This window comes from Schistocerca serialis, chromosome 10 (genome assembly GCF_023864345.2).
Source record: "Schistocerca serialis cubense isolate TAMUIC-IGC-003099 chromosome 10, iqSchSeri2.2, whole genome shotgun sequence".
Classification (NCBI taxonomy): domain Eukaryota; kingdom Metazoa; phylum Arthropoda; class Insecta; order Orthoptera; family Acrididae; genus Schistocerca; species Schistocerca serialis.
The window spans coordinates 142200216-142220443 of NC_064647.1; the positions used below are offsets into that span (position 1 = coordinate 142200216).

At 38.6% G+C, this 20228-nt stretch overlaps 1 protein-coding gene across 2 annotated transcripts in view; it reads left to right on the forward strand.

Moving 5' to 3' along the window:
• LOC126425288 (uncharacterized) overlaps window positions 1-20228 on the forward strand; it is a 390004-nt gene that overhangs the window by 40558 nt on the left and 329218 nt on the right. Inside the window, exon 3 of one of the 2 annotated variants that reach the window (XM_050088259.1) lies at window positions 438-499. The exons of the other annotated variant lie outside the window; for it this stretch is intronic. The gene's annotated coding sequence lies outside the window, so the exon portion shown is untranslated. The remainder of the gene's footprint in view (window positions 1-437; window positions 500-20228) is intronic. 2 annotated transcript variants of the gene reach the window in all.

Here is a 20228-nt window from a genome sequence, read left to right on the forward strand (position 1 = left end):
TCTGTCTTTACTTCTCACTCTGTCTTTATCATTCCCAGCACAGTTCCTACCAATGGACCAACTCTGTCTGAGCTACTCTCTCTGGCACATCCTCCTACATCTTCGCCTACCCTCGCCCTCACTGCAGATGAGTGCTTCTCATCATGATGCCTGAGTGTTCTCCCATTCATTTTTAACCTCCCCAACATATCCCTCTCTTCTTCTTGAGACTAGAGCTAATAGTTCCAAAAGCTACAAAATGTGTCACTTTTATACCTATCGGCAGTACTATGCATTTCACATAGTGAAGAGAAGTGCTTCAAAGTGCCAGTACATTGTTTTATTTGTACCTTAATCTAGTAGCATATAAACACTCAGCAGAAAATTGCAAATATGTCTTCAAAATTTTGTGTTGTTTATAAAATGTTGATACAGTCATGTTTTTTAATCTGTTTCAGGTGCAACACTTTGACAGAAAACGCAACTACCTGAAGTTCAAAGAGAGAATCGAGAAAGAAGGGTACGAACCAGTTAATGAAAAGTGATGCTGACATCGTAAATGCAATTGCTTAGATGTTGTGATCTGAAATGTTGGTTCAGTCCTGTTAAACAGATCAGGGAGGGCAAGTTTGCTCATCAGTTATGTTCTGAAACATTGCCAGCATCTTAGTTCTGTATGATAAATAGTACTCGTATCAAATCGGGAAGGGTGTTGGGGTTGGTAGTTGTCCCCGTAGGGAAGACTGTGCCACTTTACATCTATTGTGAGCAAAACTCAATTTGTGAAGGTCCGCCTACACATAGAAATGAAAGAGAACAACATTTTGATTTGGGAGATATTAGATCTTACTTGGCAAATAGAACAGTGATAGGATAGGCCATAAAAAGCATTCAGACGTAAATATGGGACCAACTTATGCTTGGTTGGGAAGTGGTGTAACAGAAACATTCATGAGATAGATTTGAAATGAAACTGTTATGTCACTAGTCATTTCTAGTCTGGTTAGTGTGTGCTTGTTTTGTCCATTAGGAATGTGAGGATCAATTTATTTGTTAAAATGAGATGGTTTTTCAGAAACAAGTGCCATTTTTCATGCTGTTGTGGGAGATGACAGTACAGGGCAATTCAAATGAATATAGTGACTACAAACAGTTACAGTTTTTTAAAGCGTAGCAATTTGTCAATAATAATTACAGAGAATGTAAAAAAATGTTCAAGTTTTTGTATAATTACATTTGATATGTCTTCCTTTGGGTACAAGGTCAATATTTAAGTGATAATGCATTTCAAGTCATACATTCAAAGCGCATTTGTAGTCACCAATGAGAGCACATTTGAAATGTGCATTTTCAGTTCTGGAATTGTTTTTGGGAAAAGAGGTATATACGTGCATTTTCAGTTCTGGAATTGTTTTTGGAAAAAGAGGTATATACGTGAGGTCTTTAACATAACTCCATTAAAATAAATACATGGATGTCATGTCCAGAGATCTAAGTGACCAAGAGCAGAACACAGCATTGTTGTGTCCTGTACAACCAATCAAACAATTTAGAAATGTTTGAAATCCATACCACGATGTGGTGGTGCTCTATCTTGCTGAAGGATCTAATCAGGGGAAATCTTCTCTCCACTGTGATGACTGAATGGGAGTTGTTAAATTCTAACATGTAGAATGCATTCCGTAGAGGACCCACCATTTACACTTACGACACAAAAAATTTCAAGTACATATCACAAGGCATGTACCAGGTTTCAGTTCACAGCACTTGGCCAAAAATTGGAATTTTGAACTAGTTTTACATTCTCTATAATTCTTGACAATTAATCGCTATACTCATTTTGAATTGCCCTGTAGTTACTGAGCTTTTTAAGAAAGTACATTATTTCTTTTGTGCCAAGTGAAACTTGCAGCACTCTTTAAACCACAATAAAAAGCTGATAACATTTGGAATATATTTTTTACACACACATTTAATTTTTAATGTTAGCCCTTATGTGAAATGTGTAATTTAAGCACAATTTTTTATGTAGGTGACGTTAATTCTTCTTTATATGGCTGAAATCTGCTAGTAAAGGAAGGTGTGGAATTGGCAGTGCATGAATATATAGTGTAAGTTTGTGTCAGAATTCAAAACACAAGGAGCACCTATTGTTAACTTTATATACAGTGAATTTATTTAAGCAATATCAAAGGGATCTCACTTTAGTAAACATTTTTATGCTAATGTGATGGCAAATGTATGTCAAATATTCTGTATGCTTTGTCAGAAAAGCATACACATATACATTCTAAAGAAGTTTATGTATAAATTGATTTATCATAAAGTAATATCAAGAAAGTAAATTTTTTTACATTGTGGCAGAGCAGTTTGAAGAAAATGTATTGTGTTGTGTTGGGACTTCATTCAGTCATGGAAATCTGTTAATACTGATGCTCTTTGCTAAAATTATCATCTGTCATTTGCATGTTAATATGGCAGACATGTTAGATAACAGCCATTGTCTAAACAAACATCATTAGTTCCTGTATAACCAGAACATGAATAAAACTGCTTCTCTAGTTGCTCTTTTGTTTTATTTTTTACCTTGAAGAAGAACACACATCTTAATGGCACATTGTTGCTCTTCTTAATAAAGAGTACATGTGGCTACTTTCTTAATGCCTCCTCATTTAATATGTTTATCTTTTATTTTGCAGTTAGTGTAGCTCTATCTACAATTTCCTGGTTTTATATGCTGTCATCTATTACTAAGTCATGTAATTTATCAAATACATAAGATATAACCAGGTTTTCAGCTTCATGGCCAGTTACTAATATGCTTTGAATGAAATGTATGCTTTTACTTCTTTTCTTGCTTACTAAAAGACATCATGTAACTTATGTATACTACATGTTAGTGTAGCTGACTTTAGACTTCTTAATCTTAAATTAAGAAGGCTTTTTGTGTATTCTACTGGATCACAATGAGAAGTACGATACACTATACCTTAATCAAAATAACAAAGCTATTGACAGTGGAACATGGGAGGAGGCAATGTTGCCAGTTCACACGTCTATGTACACAATTTAACTAGGTAGCAACAGCTGGGCATTTCCGTTCTGGATAAATCCACATTTCTTTCATTGTAATACTGTTTTGCATTGCATGGTGGTAATAATCTTATACTTTTCTGAACACTTTTACAACTAGTTAAGACATTCAGCTGTGTAAAATGAATGTGCAGCTTAGAGAAACAGTGCATATAACAAAAAACAATCACCATTATTACACTACCAGCCATAAATGTTTTCTGCAGTTGACTGTGGCAACTGATTCCTGGGGTAGCATAGAAGATGCGACTAACCTCATTTGGTTACTTTTTTATGGTAACTGTCCCAGGTAAACAACTCTGTTTCAGTCACTTCGTTATTCTGATGCAGATATAGCTAGCAAATGAGTTTTGTAACACACACATATTGTCTTCTGGTGGTAAAGTGAGTTGATTTTGGATTGGGGCTATTTATGCAATACAGCACAGGAAACAAGAATTTATGGAGAAACAGGTACCCAAAAATTCTTGAACTATATATATATAAAAAAAAAAAAAAAAAGGAAAGGCAAAAGGCTGCACAAGAACTGACTCTTCGCTCATGTTGAAAAGTTTACAGAGATACAATCCTCCCAACTTTATAAAAGGAGGGGGGGGGGGGGGGGGGAGGAGCGGAAGAGAGGCACTATAGTGCCCAATATTACTGATGAAAGATATTTATCAATAGGTAGGGGCTAACAGATAATATTTTGGAATATGAATGTATATGGCAGAAAATTTGGAGACATCACATTTTCATGTAAAATCCAAGTGGAGAGCAAGCAGTTGTACATCACATTGTGAGAGTATAGATGTGGAGACAGTTACCAAAATGAAGAATAAAAATGAATAAAAATTATTTGTATTTAGGATGAATTGCAGCTTCATTGGAGTCATTTAAAATGTAAAGGCAGGAATTTCATAAGTGCTCTGTGGAAAGTGATTAAACAAAAACATAATTGGAGGTAATTCTTTAAGAAAATGCAGTCATTATTAAATTATTGCTTTTTATGTCAATACAAAATACTTGTCAATAGATCTCTATTTTTAATGTTGTTCCAGTCTTCAGTCCAAAGTTCCTGTTTGAACCCACTTACTGTATTTGAGTGTTGGTCTTGATATCTGTAATTATGTTGTACATAAAATCACAAAGTGTAACAAACGCAGAGTCAAATAACAAATTGATCCTTCTTTGCTAGAATCAAAAGTTAGTCAGTAATCTCAGTGATAAAGAACCAAAGATATATTTTAATGTTACAGAAGACAGCTGTGCACAGAGTGAACACGTTATTAACATGGAAACTTTTACTGTATGATCATCAAACATGGTAGCATTAATGTCCAGAGTATGGGGTGCACGATTTCCATGCATCACAGTGCCACCGTCCAGTTCTAACTATGGCCACCAGGTGCCGTGATCAAGTCGTCATGATTCATAGTCTCACACACCTGACCAGTCGCAGTGCAATTGGTGCACTTGTTGACGTGTCAAGATGAGCTTGGACAAAAAGAGCAGGACATTGTTGGTGAAGCTTTACTATTAAAACAACAGTAATACTGTCACTGCACTTCGAGAATATCACTGGCTGAAACAATTATGGAATGGTCCTCTTACTGCACCTACTGTGTGGAGCTTGATGAAGCAGTTCATATGAACTGGAGAACTGGGCGTCGCTCCAGGAAGAGACTGAGGGCCGATTGCATCACAGGTGGTTGATGAAATTGCTGTTGCTACGGCAGAAAACACTCACTGCAATTTCCGATCATCAGACAGGGTGTGTGCTGTGTCACGACAGTTGAACATCACGTGGTCCACTGTACGGAAGGTGCTTTGAACGATTTTGAAATGGTATCTGTACAAGATCTGTATTGTACAGCAACTTGTGTCATAGGATGTACAACAACCTGTTGACTTCGCTCTCCACTTTCTCGCAAGGGTTGAAGTTGACAAGAGCTGGCCCTGGACTGTCCTATGGACAGACAAAGCTCATTTTTCTCTGACAGCTGAGGCGAATACACAGAATTTTAGAGTGTGGGGATCTTCACTTCCAGTCACAGTGCATGATGTTCATCTTTGTGGTGAAATTATTGCCCCATTCTTTTTGAACAGGTTAGCACTCAAGGGCCAAAGGTACACAATGTAACTGGCTAGCATTACTGTGTTATCCTTCGCCAGCATGTCATACCTGCTATGCAGGAGAGAGACGCATTGAACTCGCGTACAGTTTTTGCGCTAGATGGGCCCCCACTGCACATCGCTAGTGAAGTTCACCTGCGTCTCCGAAACACATTTGGAAACAATCGAATTATCAGTGAATTGTTTCCAAATACTTGGCTGCACGATCACCTGATCTCACTTCCTGTGATTTCTGGATGTGGGGCTACCTGAAATACAGGGTTTTACCTAGAAAGATTCACACATGTGCTGATCCCAGATGGAGCATATCAAGAGAGGTAGCCAGCATACCTACAGACATTCTTCGTTCTGCTGTGCAGAATGCAATCCTGGGCTTTCAGACTCTTCTGGACACTGATGGGCACCATATTGAGCGCCTTTTGTAGCAGTAATGAATAGTACCGTACATAATGGTATGATGTATCATAGCACCACATTAAAACAGTTTCAATTGAATTGATTCTGGATTATTTCTTGTCCCCCATGCCCTTGAAATTAATGCTACCAAGTTTGGTACTCGTACGGTAATTTGTTTCTGTGTAATAAAGTGTTACATTGGAAAAGTTGAATTATTGCTACCCGGTACATCTCTGGTTCCCACATTATTAATATTGTAAATAAGACCACCACTATTCAAAATAACAAGCTCACTGTTGTCAATAGATCTCCTCCAATTCCGTCAATCACCCGGCTGACTATACGTTGATGCTGTAGGATGTGTCCTATCAAATGATACCTTCTTTTACTCAAATTGTCTGTTAAATTCAATTCAGTAAATATTCATTAGTCATCTAATCTACGGCTGTAATCTTCAGCCTTCTTCTATAGCACATTTCAAAAGCTTCTATTCTCTCATTATCTAAACCATTTATCATTCATATTTCCCTTCCGTACAAGGTTACATTGCAGAAAAAAATGTGAGTTATCCACAACAGACTTTCTAACACTTGCATTTATTTTCAGTGGTAACAAATTTCTCTTTTTCTGAAACCTTTTTCTTGCTGTTGTCAGTCAGCATTTTATATCCTTTCTACTTCTGCGATCATCACTTATTTTGGTGCCCGAGTAGCAAAACTCATCTACTATTTTTAATGTCTGATTTCCTAATCGAATCCTGTCAGCATCACCTCTATTACGCTTGTTTTACTTTTTTAATGTTCATTTTATAATCTCCTCTCTGTTCTATTCAGCTGCTCTTCCAAGTTTGTTTGCCATCTCCAACCGAATTCCAGTTTCATTGGCAAACCACAAACTTTTTGTTTGTTCTCCCAGAATTTTAATTTCCTTTTCAAATTTCTCACTAGTTTCCTTTATTGCTTGCTCAGTCTACAGATTGAATGCTGTTAGCAGTAGGCTACAACCATGTCCACTTACGTCGGAATTAGTCCTTCCCTTTCATGTTATTAGTGGACAGATTGAATGCCATTGGGGACAGGCTACAACCCTGCCTCCTTTCCTTTCATGTCCTTGGACTCTTATACCTGTAGTTTTCTGTACAAGTTGTAGATAATATTTCACTCTCTGAGTTTTATTCTTGCTACCTTCAGAATTTCAAAGTGTGTAGTCCAGTCAACATTATCAGAAGTTTTCTCTAAATCAGTAAATGCTATAATCATCTTTCAATATTTTCAGTCTGCATTGTAGGGTCAATATCGTTACGCGTATTTCTACATTTCTCTGGATCCAAACAGATATTATCTTCTCTGCCATAGGTTGCCATAGGTTTCTATCAGTCACCTGTAAATTATTTGTTTCAGTTTGTTTCAACTATGACTAATATTCACACATCAAGACTTACCTGTTTTGGCATTGGGATCATTATAATCTCCTTGGAGTCTTGGTATTTTGCCTCTCGTATATCTTGTAAATCACATAGAGTACCATAGTTTATTGATGGATGGTTCTTCCAAGGACTTTAGAAATTCTGAAGAAATGTCATCTATTCCAGGCACCTTCTTTTGACATGATTTCTTTCAGTGCTTTGTCAAATTATTTTTTCCATCTTCATCTGTTTCCATTTCCATATATAGTCTTTCTAGTTTGTTTATTTTAGTTAGCCTGTCTACATATTCCTGACACCTTTCAGCCTTCAGGAAGAACATGGACTAGGAGAATAGAATTAAAGGGAAAGCTGTGTGCTAGAGTTCTGAATAGAGCACAGTTTAATCATTGCAAATATTTGGTTTTAGGGGTCATGAAAGAAGGTTGTATATAGTGGAGAAATGTGGAGGTACTGAAAGGTTCCAGATTAGGTATATAATGGTAGAACGGGATTTTGAAACCATGTTTTAAATAGCCAAACATGTCCATTAGCAGTTGTAGATTCTGGCCATAGTTGACTGGATTTGAACTGCAGCTTACAACTTGAAAAAATAATACAGAAAGAGGAAGTTAAGGGATTGAAACCTTGATAAAGTAAAGGAACCACTGTTTGTGGAAGATTTCAACAGGAGAATTAGGAAACAAGTCACTGATACAGGGGAGACAAACGAGTAGCTTTGAGAGATTAAATAGTGAAATCAATAAAGGATCAAATAGTTAAAAGGAAAAAGTGCAATAGAAATCCTTAGATAATATACAAGATACTGATTTTGATTGACAGAAGAAGAAAAAGTAAGAAGATAGCAGATAGAATGCAGATGCATAAAAAATGAGACTGACAGGAAGTACAAAATGGCTAAGCAAGAATGGAAAGAGGAGAAATGCCGTAAACTGCAGGAAAATTAGACAGACATTTGGAGAAAAGATAAACACCTACATGAATATCAAGAGCTCAGATGGCAAGCCAGCACGGAAGAGAATGTTGGAAGGTGGATGGAATACGAAGGGTAGTTGTAAAGTATTAATTACTACCCAAAAAATAAAATTATGTAACTAACTTTTGTTTGTTTGCTGGTACATTCCTGCTATACAGGTACCCATGGGAGCAAGATACAGTATCCTGCTGCCAGAGAAGGCCAAATAAAATTTCTGCCGCACATCTTCGGGTTACCAAGGGTGTGTGCCAATTTACTTTGGCTACAGTAAAAGTGTGCTACTGTTTTGTGGTACAGGGATTTCACTGTGTACCAGGATGGTAGACATGAACGAATCAATAAACAAAGATGACAAAATACTGACGATAGAATGACAATATTATGAAAAGGGTAAATTGCTACTCACCTCATGGTGGAGGTGTTTGAGTCGCAGACAGGCACAACAAAAAGATTGCTAAACAAGTAAGGTTTCAGCCAAGATGCCTCATTCTGAAGTAAACTAACACACACACACACACACACACACATACACACGCGCACACACACACATACACACACACACACACAACCAGTATGTCTGCTACCAAGGCCAGACTGCGAGAAGCGGTGTATGAAGGGAGAAGTAATCTGGGTGGAGGGAGTATGGAGGAGGCTGGGGCTGGATGGGGACGGATAGCAGGGTAGGAGTGGAGGACAGAAAAGTGCTGCTTGTGGGAGCATGGAGGGACATTAAGGGGAGAGGGTAGGGCAGCTAGATGCAGAAGAGAGGTCAGTCTAACCTATTCTCTGCAACTAGCTGCCCTGCCCTCTCCCCACCATGTCCTAGTACGCTCCCATACGCAGCTCTTTAACATACCTCACCCCTACACTGCTATCCCTCCCCATCCCCACCTCAGCCTGCTCCTGATCCATACCACCCAGAATGCTTCTCCCATCGTGTATTGTTGCTCGCAGTCTGGCCATAGTGACCAGAGACTGTGGTCGCACTTGTGTGTGTGTGTGTGTGTGTGTGTGTGTGTGTGTTTTTCTCTACTTCAGAAGGAGACATTTTGGCCACAAGCTTACTTGTTTAGCAGTCTTTTTGTTGTGCCTGTCTGCAACTTAATATCTCCACTGTATGGTGAGTAGCAGTCTATCCTTTTCATACTATTGTCCTTATTCCATCATAGAACAAAGGGACTGAAATCAGAGGAAAGACACTGGTTTACTTAGCCTATGCAGACGACATATGTTTACTCTATACTCTGAAGAGGAGTTGGAGCAAATGACCAGAGCACTGAAGGAGACTGGGCTAAATATAAATGAAACCAAGAGAGAGTACCTCGTTATCATGTGTGGTCAAAGTCAGATTGCAGGTCATCTACAATCACTGCAGGTGGGAGACCAGTCCTACAAGACAGTGCTTGAATTTAAATACCTAGGGGCACTTTTCACTGAGAACTCGTCGTGTGAAGCAGAGATCAATGCCAGAATACAAGCAGGAAACCAATCTTACCACGGTCTAGCACAACTGCTTCAGTCCAGATATCTCACCAGACAGTTCAAGTTTCGACTACACAAAACCCTGATCCAGCCTGTTGTTCTATGTGGCTGTGAGACATTGAGTATCCGGAAACAGGACTTCCATAAGCTCCTCCTTTTTGAGAGAAAAGTATTTCGGAAGATGTTCTATCTGTTTCTGGATGCAGACACGGGAATGGGGGGATCAGACACAACCAAGAGCTTGAGGAACTCTACCAGCAGCTCAACTTAGCAGGAGCTGTCAAAACCAAATGAATGCAGCGGGCTGGCCATATGGCCTGGATGGAAGATCACAGATGGCCTCGGAAGCTCCTGGATTTCACACCTACAAGAAAGAGGCCCCCAGGGAGACCAGAGAAGCATTGGAGGGATGGCCTCCATGAAGACTTAAACCAAGCATCAATAGATGTGGACGGATGGCAGATAGCAGCAGTGGAAGAGAAGATTCATTGTTTGGCGATAACACAAATAGATAAAATAAGTAATATGGAGGAATTTAACTAAAGAAAAAATAAATTTGTGGCACAACTTTATTAAAAGAAGGGAGCAGTTGTTAGTTCATCGAGGAATTGTCAGTTTAGTAATGGAGGCAACTGTGTGTGGGAGAGGAGGAGGGGGGTTGAAAATTGTGGAGGAAGACCAAGGTTTAAATACAGTAAGCAACTTCAATTGGATAAAGGTTGCAGAAGTAATGCAAAGATGAAGAGATTGACATAGTGTGTGGCATCAAACCGTTTTTCAGACTGATAACAACAACAATAATAATAATAATAATCTATATGTGGTCCATAGTGTTTTCTGTCATCAAAATATGAGCACTTAAAGTAGATGACGTGACACTACGCGATCTATGTATAGAATGATGTGACACTACACGATCTGTGTATGAATGAAAGCTGCTGTTAGCCCACCATATTGCAGTTAGTGGAGAAGTGGCACACTGAAGTTGACACTCCATGTTGTCAATGTGGGACTCATATTACAGAAGGCTGTTGTTGGCTGTCATATGTCTGTAGTGGTAAGACCATTGTGGATCAAGAGTCATAATATTTGAACTTGTGAAATGTTTATAAATTACCCAGGGCCATGTAATAAACATGAACTCTCAGACATGTGAAACTTGAAATGGCAAAAGACCACTAACTACTTAAAAAAACTGAAACATGCTGTCAAAGAAATATAAAAACCAAAAGTAATTGCTGAAGAATGAAAGGTAGACTAATACATTCATCAATAATAAATGACAAGGCAAATACAGGTACAGAAAAATATCTCTCCTATCTGTTGTAAATACATTTGTGGAAATTTGGCAGACTGAGTTGAAGAAAATCTTAAATAGATGTGCAAACATCACTGGGCTTACAAGGGACAGATGCTTTTGAGGATGTCCATTAAGTTTGGAGTCACCAATCCACCACAGATTATTGAAGTGGCAGTGTATAAAGATATGTGGCAAGATAATTATTTACATCCAGTAATTTTCATCTATTCCCAATAAAAACCAAATTTACAGTGCAAAATTAAATAAGTAAAGCAATATTAAGATTGTAAAAAAATTAAAGCACACGCAAAAAAAGTTGCATAGTATATGAAGAGAACTTTGTTGCATTTTCTTTACAGACAACAGAACACACACAACTTTAAGAAGCAGAAAGAGTGAATGAGTGAGAGATTGAGCTTAATGTCTTAAGAACTTTTGCATAAAATAAAACAATGGAAAATCCAGGATGGAATTACGGCAGCATTAGAAAAAGGATAGATTGCTACTCACTATACAGAGGACTTGTTGAGTCACAGATAGGTGCAACTAGGAGACTGCTAAACAAGTAAGATTTCGGCCAGAAGGCTGCCTCCTGAAATAGACAAAAACACACACACACACACACACACACACACACACACACACTGTCCACCACCATCTCTGGTTGCAGAGGTCTGGCCTTGGTGGCTGGAGATGGTGGTTTGTGTGTGTGTGTGTGTGTGTGTGTGTGTGTGTGTGTGTGGAGGGAGGAGTGTGCTTGCATGTGTGTTATCTACTTCAGAAGAAAGCCGTTTGACTGAAAGCTTACTTGTTTCCGTTTTGTTGTGCCTATCTGCGACTCTGCCTAAAATAAGACATTTTGTTAATCACCAAAATTCATTCACACTTTAAATAACCAATAAAGGTAGAAAATAAGATCAAATATGTAGTAGAAATTTAAGGGACTGTTTAGGGTAAATAAAACGGATTAAGAGTTCCAAAAGTTGGGAAGTATATGTGGTGTGACTTAGAATATTTACAAGAAGAAGAAATGTGTATGTGTGTGTGTGTGTGTGTGTGTGTGTGTGTGTGTGTGCGCGCGCGCGTGCGTGTGTGTGTGTGAGAGAGAGAGAGAGAAAATGCAAAAACTAAAGCATTACAAAGCCACAATGCATGCCTGATACATTAGACACGGTGAAAAGGAAATTTTTTAGGAAAATAATTTGGTGATAAATAACATCAAGTGCTCTTCCAGCATCATTAATCCCCAAGAGTCCATAGAATATAGTTTACTGAGTTTAGGGAAATAGGCAAGAGGTACTAGCAGACTGCAGTTTTGAGATGTTCTGGGAAGTGAACGCAGAAATTTGATTTGTGGAAGCTCTTCCACCTAATCTCCAAAACCTGAGTTTATGCGCTGTCCGTTTTGATTTAACTTGCAGTTTTAATCCATCAGAAAACTTTCGCACTTTTTTTAGAGTGAGATATTTATCAGGCAATAAAAGACTTTGTAAAAACTACAGAGGAACAACCCTTATGAGCCGTACAGCCAAGATTTTTGAAAGATAGAAAAGGAGCTGAGTGAAGAACAGCATGGGCTTAGGAAAGGAAGAAGCACGATCGACCTGATATTTTCTATCCGACAACTGTTGGAAAGAAGTTGGGAGTATAACAAAAGGGTGATAATGGTTTTTATAGACATAGAAAAGGCATATGACTCAGTTAACAGGGAAAAAACTCTGGGAAGAAATGAAGAAGATAGATATAGAAGATGGATACATTAATGTAATAAAGACAATGTATAGAGGACACAATTGTAGAATTAGAACACCATTAGCGAACTCCGAATACTTTGAAATAAGACAAGGACTTAAGCAAGGAAGTATTCTATCTCCTGCACTTTTTAATGTTGTGATGGAGGGAATGACTAGGGCAGTTACAGATATAGTAAAAGAAAAAGACAAAATGATGATTTTTGCAGATGCTATGGTAATATGGGGTGATAAAGAGGTAGATGTACAGCTACAACTTGATGTATGGAAGGAAATAATGAAAAGGTATGGATTAAAAATAAATAAAGATAAGAGTGAAGTAATGGTATTTGGAAGAGAGAAAGGGATCGACGGAAATATTACCTTGAATGGAGGACCCCTCAAAGTGGTAGAAAGTTTCACTTATTTAGGGAGTGAAATATCTAAGGCTGGAAGAATAACCAACGAAATTAATAGGAGGTTACAGAAGGGAGGCAATTTCTACCAAACAATAAAACGCCTGATTTGGAATAAGGAAGTTTCAGAAAAAGCAAAACTCCTTATGTATAAGAATTATTACTTCCCTATTGTCACCTTTGGTGGAGAAACATGGACAATGACAGAAAGGGACTGGAGCAGACTGCAAGCAGGGAAAATGAAATTTCTCAGAGCAGTTAAGAGAAAAACAAGAATGGACAGAGTAAGGAATGTAGAGATTAGAAAGGACCTTAAACAAGAAAGTATGAGAGAAGAAAGTGGAAAAAAGAGATTAAGATGGTATGGGCATGTTAAGAGGATGCATGGGCAGACTCCCCAAAATTATGGAAGAACTAAAGATGGATGGAAAAAGACCTAGAGGGTGCCCAAGAACACGGTGGAAAATGGGAGTGAGAATATCTGTGGAAAGGAGAGGTGTGATCTGGCAGCAAGTGGAGGAAGAAAAGTGGTGGGAGGACTGAGCCAAGTGGAGAGGACTCGTCAGCACCCAGACCTGGCAGTAGCTGGAGCGGAATCCGGATATAGATAGATATTTATCAGGGATTAATTTAACATTTTAAGATACCAATTAATGTTTTATTTAATGACCGAGAAAAAACTATTTGATAAAATGTGCATTGTGTCTGCTAGAATAGGTTGTACACATCATCCCTGCTGTCCTGTGACAGAAGTGGGTCAGATACACAGTCATAACAGAATAGCATGAAACTACATTTTTAGTGTACTCATAGTGATTGTAACCACACACTTAACAGCAAAAGATGTGAGTGGCTATTGGCAATAAGCTGATCAGCCAGAGCATTAGGACCATTGACCTACTATCGATATAAACCCATCCACACAATAGCAGCATCACCTGGCTAGGAATTACTGCTAGTCAGACACATGCACGGTGCATGCAGTATCAGTGAGTGTGCTGTCTGTATGTCGAATGGGGAAGGTGCGAGATCTATCTGAGTTTGACCGGGGGCACATTGTGATGGCCTGGACGATCAGCATGAGCACTTCAGAAATTGTACAATGTGTCGGATGTTCGAGGAGTGCTGTGGTGAGTGTCTTCAGCACATAGGAAAACCAAGAGGTGGGGGTGTCACCCCTCATTATGGATGTCAGATATTGTAGGCTGGGCAGACTGGTAAAACAGGACAGGCAGTGAACTGTGGTGGAACTAACATCAGACGTGAGTACAAGTGTAGCTGAACACACAGTGCACCGAACACTCCTAACGAAGGGCCTTTGCGTCATGTGCCAATGTTAACATTGTGAGGGAAACTACAACTGAAATAGGCATGTGACCATTGGCACTGGACATTAGCACACTGGCAGAGTGTTGCATGGTTTGATGAATCCTGATACCTTCTTCATAATGCTGATGGGAGGGCGCAAATCACTCATCTTCTATGGGAACAGCTTCTTGACAACTTTACTGTGGGAACATTCACATGGACATCCATGGGTCCATTAGAGCTCATGCAAGGCACCACGATGGCCAAGAAGTATTGTACACTGGTTTCAGACCATGAACACCCTTCCATGACAAGCATTTTTCAGCAAGATAATGCACCACATCACAAGGCCAGGACCGTGATGGAGTGCTTCAAGCAACACAATGGCTAGTTCCAATTGGTGTGTTTGTCCGCTCCTGGTAGCTGAGTGGTCAGCGCAACGGAATGTCATGCCTAACGGCCCGGGTTCGATTCCCGGCCGGGTCGGAGTTTTTCTCCGCTCAGGGACTGGGTGTTGTGTTGTCCTCTTCATCATCATTTCATCCCCATCAACATGCAAGTTGCCGATGTGGCGTCAACTCAAAAGACTTGCACCAGATGAACGGTCTACCCGACGGGAGGGCCTAGCCACACGGCATTTCCGTTGAAGTGTTGTCCCTCCAACTTGCCAGATCTGAACCCAATCGAACACATGTGGGATGTGATTGAACATGACATCAGAACTCATTGCTCCCCTCCCCAGAATTTACAAGAATTAGATGACTTGCGTGTTCAGATGTGGTGCCAACTCGCTCCAGCAACCTACCAAGGCCTCATTGCTTCCATGCCATGACACGTTCCTGATGTTATCTGTGCCAAAGGTGGACATACTGGCTATTACGTAGATGGTCATAATGTTCTGGCTGATCAGTGTAAACAAAAGGTAGGATGGCCAATATTGAGTTTATATACTGGTTTCTCCTACATAATGTGCTACAGCTAGAAGAAAATTCTACAGAATCCTGGGCATAATTATGAGACAAGACATTCAGAGTTCTCACCAATAGAAATATAACAGGTGCTGAATATAGTAAAGATATAACAACCAATATTGAGACACACAAATACTTGTTAATCATTCTAAAACTGTTCTAAAAATCTGAATGTCAACACTATTTCTTTTAGAAGAACATTGCCAAAACAGCAACTTCGTAAGGGATGGCAAATCTCAGTTCCTTAGCTCCCAATCAGCAAAAGTTAGAAGACTTCGGACACATAGTATATGTGCCTCAGCACACACCAGTTATTGAAAACCAGCAACACTTCAGTGCAGTAGCAGGCACAAACTGTTGCCCTTTGTGAAAGATGAAACTTTTTAGGTAATAATGCACAAGACATTTCAAGAGGATTGGTAATTGTTTCAGATGGTTACAGTATGGACAGTTTTGGTTTAAGAAGCCGTACAAACTTGAGGACCGATTTTGGTGGATTTGAAATTAGAGCTGTCTGACAGTTATATGTTAAAAATATCTCATAAAATGTTCCAAAATGCATAGTTAACTTCCTGAAGTAGTACAGTGATGTAAAAAATGTTTTACATAAACATTTCTGAAGTTTCATCACCAATTTTAAAACAATTTCCATCTCTTCTTTTGCTGAACTGTATGTGCATCTTTTGGAAAATTATTGTTTACTTTAATGAAGGTAGCCCAGTACATAATGAAAAAGACCAGTTTGTATCTTGTGTTTACTTAGTGGAGTAAGGTTGTTAGACCAGTGAATGCACCAGTGAGACTGATCCATCAGTCAGAGAATGTTAGATTTAAATGTGGTGTTCTGTTACAAAAATGAAAGAACTTGTCCAGCTATGTATCTGTGGCAAGGTCTAAAATTAGTGTGGCACCTCTTTGTATGTATCATTTACAAAGTTTCCATAATTCATTAGACCCATTTAACTGATTTTTCACAGACTGCACCATGGGTGTATAGGGAAGAAATGTAGGTAATTTCTCTCCACAATTATGTGTGAATTTCATCATGTTACTAGGTGTTATTGATTCTGTCACTCATGGAAGTTGCCTCATCAGTCACTTTTTTAATGGAATTAATCAGTGGTTACAAGTTATCCAGGGACAAAATTCCAGTCTCTGAGCTTGACCAATTGTATGAAAGTGTTGCCCTTGCCCACAAAACAAACACAATTCATAGTGGTGTAACATAATATTCTTTGTACTTTTGCATGTGGAACAGTGATGCCTGTTGAGTTATTTGCATTCTTGTGATAGGAGTATGTCCTACTGTCAGGAATGGCTTCTACTCCATCCACATTTGGTTCAGCTCCATGCTTAAAAAAATATATTCTGGTAACTGCTCCAACTTCTCAGAGTATGTTGCAAACACGAGTAAATACTCTTCCACCCAGTTCTCTGCAGTTATAAAACTGTCTATGTTATTCTTCACAAGTAGTTGAGAACATTTCTGTCCCAAATGACATCACCTAATACCATCTTGGCATATTCAGCACATGTAATGTTCCATTCATTCATTATTTCACATATCACATTCCATATATCCAATTGTAAAAAAGAACCTTCAGGGATATGGATCAAGTAATGTTTTACATTAAGCATGGATTAAGTAATGGTACACATGAACAGGCAGAAACTGCCATTGCTGGCTACTTCTGTAAAGTATACTAATAAGAGATTATCACTAGGAGACGATGAAAGAATCAGCCAACCGGTTGCATAACACAGGTTTAATAGAACTTGAGCTGGGTTTTGATAATTATAAAATTGTCTTCTTCAGAAGAAGATAGTAACACTTGTTACATATTGTGTTGAAAAGGTATGCTAGAATAAAGCCACTTGGCTCTTCTGAAGTTGTAGTTCACCTTAAAAACAATAAAATAACAAATCATGGTCAACAAATAAAAATAGTGTGAACTTCACAGGTAAAACTTGCCAACTCGAAGTGAACTACAACTTGACAAGAGCCAAATTGCTTTATTCTAAGCTGCCTTTTCAACCAGTTTGTAACAAGTATATCAATCTCCTTCTGAAGAAGATATTTTATAAGTATCAAAACCTAGGCAACGGACTCCAATAAACCTGTTTTACACATCTGGCTGGCTGATTCCTTCATCCATTTCCAGACTGTTGCTGTACATTTGCTCTTCATAGCTATTTTCAAGATTTTAAAACAAGTTTTTACTAGGGCTAGTCTACTCAGACTGATGGCTGTAATAATAATAATAATAATTAGTATTAGACATCTTCTGGCATTGTTGAGTGCCCAATTTCAATGTTTCTCTTTTGTCCCATTGATCCTCACTTAACTCTCATCATCTCAATGCTCATACCATTTCTCTTTTTCCAAGTTTTCCTTGGCCTTCCATGTTTTCTGTGTTTCGGTGGTATCCACAGCATAATCTTCAGAGGTAGCCTTATTAATTGCTTCCGTTCAATGTCAGTTGTTAATGACTTTTCTATGCCCATTCATAATCGAACATCTGTGGTACTTATATTATCTCTTCTGGATATTCCCAATCACTATCTGAACACATCCTCATTTTATTCTCTGCAACTCTTCGTGTGTTTGCCCCATACAACAAGGAACTTTGAAGTAGACTTTCTTTCCTATATCACTTCTCCAAAGTACTCCTTTTATACACGAGTTCAGTCTTGTAGCCTGAGTTATTTATTTTTTAATATCTTGATCAATTTACCTGTGGTGTCAAATTCTGCTCCTAGATACATGTAATTACTGCAAGCTGTAACTTCCTCTGTATCAAGTTGGTTGCTAGATATATCTACCGTTATTGGAAGATATTTTGTTTTCTGGATGTTAAGTCCTAAGCGCCATCATTTACACTGTTCCTGTGGTTTTCATGTCTTCTATTCTAGATTATCTTTTTCTTTGGCAAATGTGGGATGATCGTCCACAAATTACTCAAACTAAGTACTTCTAAATTACTTTATATATGTTAGGAAAAAATAGCTTCTATGAAATTACCACTGTCCTCCTCCTCCTCCTCCTCCTCCTCCACTACTCCCATACTCCAACAAAGCATTTATGTAACATTACACAGACCACTAACAGCTGCCTAAATGCTGGCAAAATCAGGATGTGTCTAATGCCAGTAATAGATATATTTAGCATTTACATTCCTGAGCTGAAGTATTCAGGTGTATTGTAAGAGAAGTGGGTAGTGAGGTTTTTTTTTTTTTCTTTATTTTTAAATATTTGGGAATTTTCAGATTGGAGCCTGATGTCTACTGGCAAAAGGCTTAGATTTTTGCACCAGAACAAAAAATTCCATTCTGGAATCTAGAGAGACATCATAATCTATATGGAAATTATTTCTACTTCTAGTATTGTAGTCGCGAATTGCTGAGCTCTTCCAAAATTCACCATGGTTTTTAACTGCAAATACCATCAGGGAGTATATTTATTGGCGCATCTGCAATATCTGTCATCTGTTTCACTCACACTTCTGTTAGTGTGTCAGGCAGCATATGTCAGCCTCAAGCAGGTGTGACAGCTGTGACTATGCAAACTGAAACTAATTGATGTGGCACAATCTTGGGTTCACTTTCTGGAAATCACCACACAGCCACCCAGATGCGGTTTCCTGAAATCATTTGAGGCAAATTAAAAAATGGTTCAGTTGCAAATAGTCCAGCTGACTTCCTTCCCCAGGTTTGTCCAGTTTGAGCATATGCTTTGCCTCCATGACCACATCATTAATGGGATTTGTAAACTATAACTTTCTTTTCTTGTACGCCTGCAGAAATTTATCTGGGGCATGAGGGATGGGGGCACAACTCTTAAGTTTGCTATTGTTGGTGTAAAGGAATTGGGCACCTCCAAGACATGTCATGCCACAAGAAATAAGCTAATGTAATGCTACAAATGGCTAAACAAGAGGTTTAATGAAATCCCTGCGAAAGGTGAAATTCTCCAGGATCAGAGTCAAATGAAAATAATTAATACTTGGTTTTCAATAACACACTTTTCCTTCTTGGATTTTCAAAAACAACAACCATATATCATACATCAAAACTGGACTTCCTCTATTACTTCTTTTTTCTGTTTATTACCACTTTGATTTTCAACATTTCAGTACTTACTTTCTCCTTTAATGGAAACAAAGTAGTGTTTTATCTTCTAACTTCCCTAAATAAAATCATTCTTCTATTTCTGGATATTGTTGAACATTTATTACATATATTTAAATACATACAATGGGTACTAGCAGTAGTGAAACTCATACTAAGCTAGCAGTTTTACATATAACATATATTTTTGGTTAGTATCATTGTCTTGTGTCTTCAGAAGTATATCATGAAGACACTCTGAGATAGTCCTTAGTGCTCTGTACAGTGTTTGTAGCTCCTTTCAGCAGTTTCTGTGATGTAGGAATTTCTGGTGTCAAATTCATCTGCCGGCCAAGGTGAATGACAAACAAATAACAAAATGCAAAGCACAACAATATTTGAACATGTATCAGTTGTACACACACACTTGCTCATATAATAATGATGGTGAAGCACCTCTAATGGTTATGAGGAACATCATGAATTTAATTCAGCTTACGTTCCTGTAACACCAGGGGAGTTACGGGAACATAGGATATATTTGCAGCGAGAGTTTCCACCTGCACAATTCGGAAAAGTGGGTACTGGTAAGAAGGATCCAGATGATGCAGGCTGTGAAGCAGTCATTGAGTGCTGCACATTGTATTGTATAGAATGTTCAGCAACTGGGTAGTCCAGCTGTCTCCTGGCCACACTTTGTCAGTGGCCATTCATGCTGATAGATGGGTTGATAGCCATTGTGCTCACATAGAAAGCAATACAGTGATTGTAGCTTAGTATGCAGATCACATAGCTGCTTTCACAGGTGGCCCTGTCTTTCATGGAATAGGAGATACCTGTGACGTGACTGGGATAGGCAGTACGGGGGGAAGATGTATGGGACAGGTCTTGCATCTAAGTGTATTGCAGGGATGAACCAGGTGAGGGGTTTG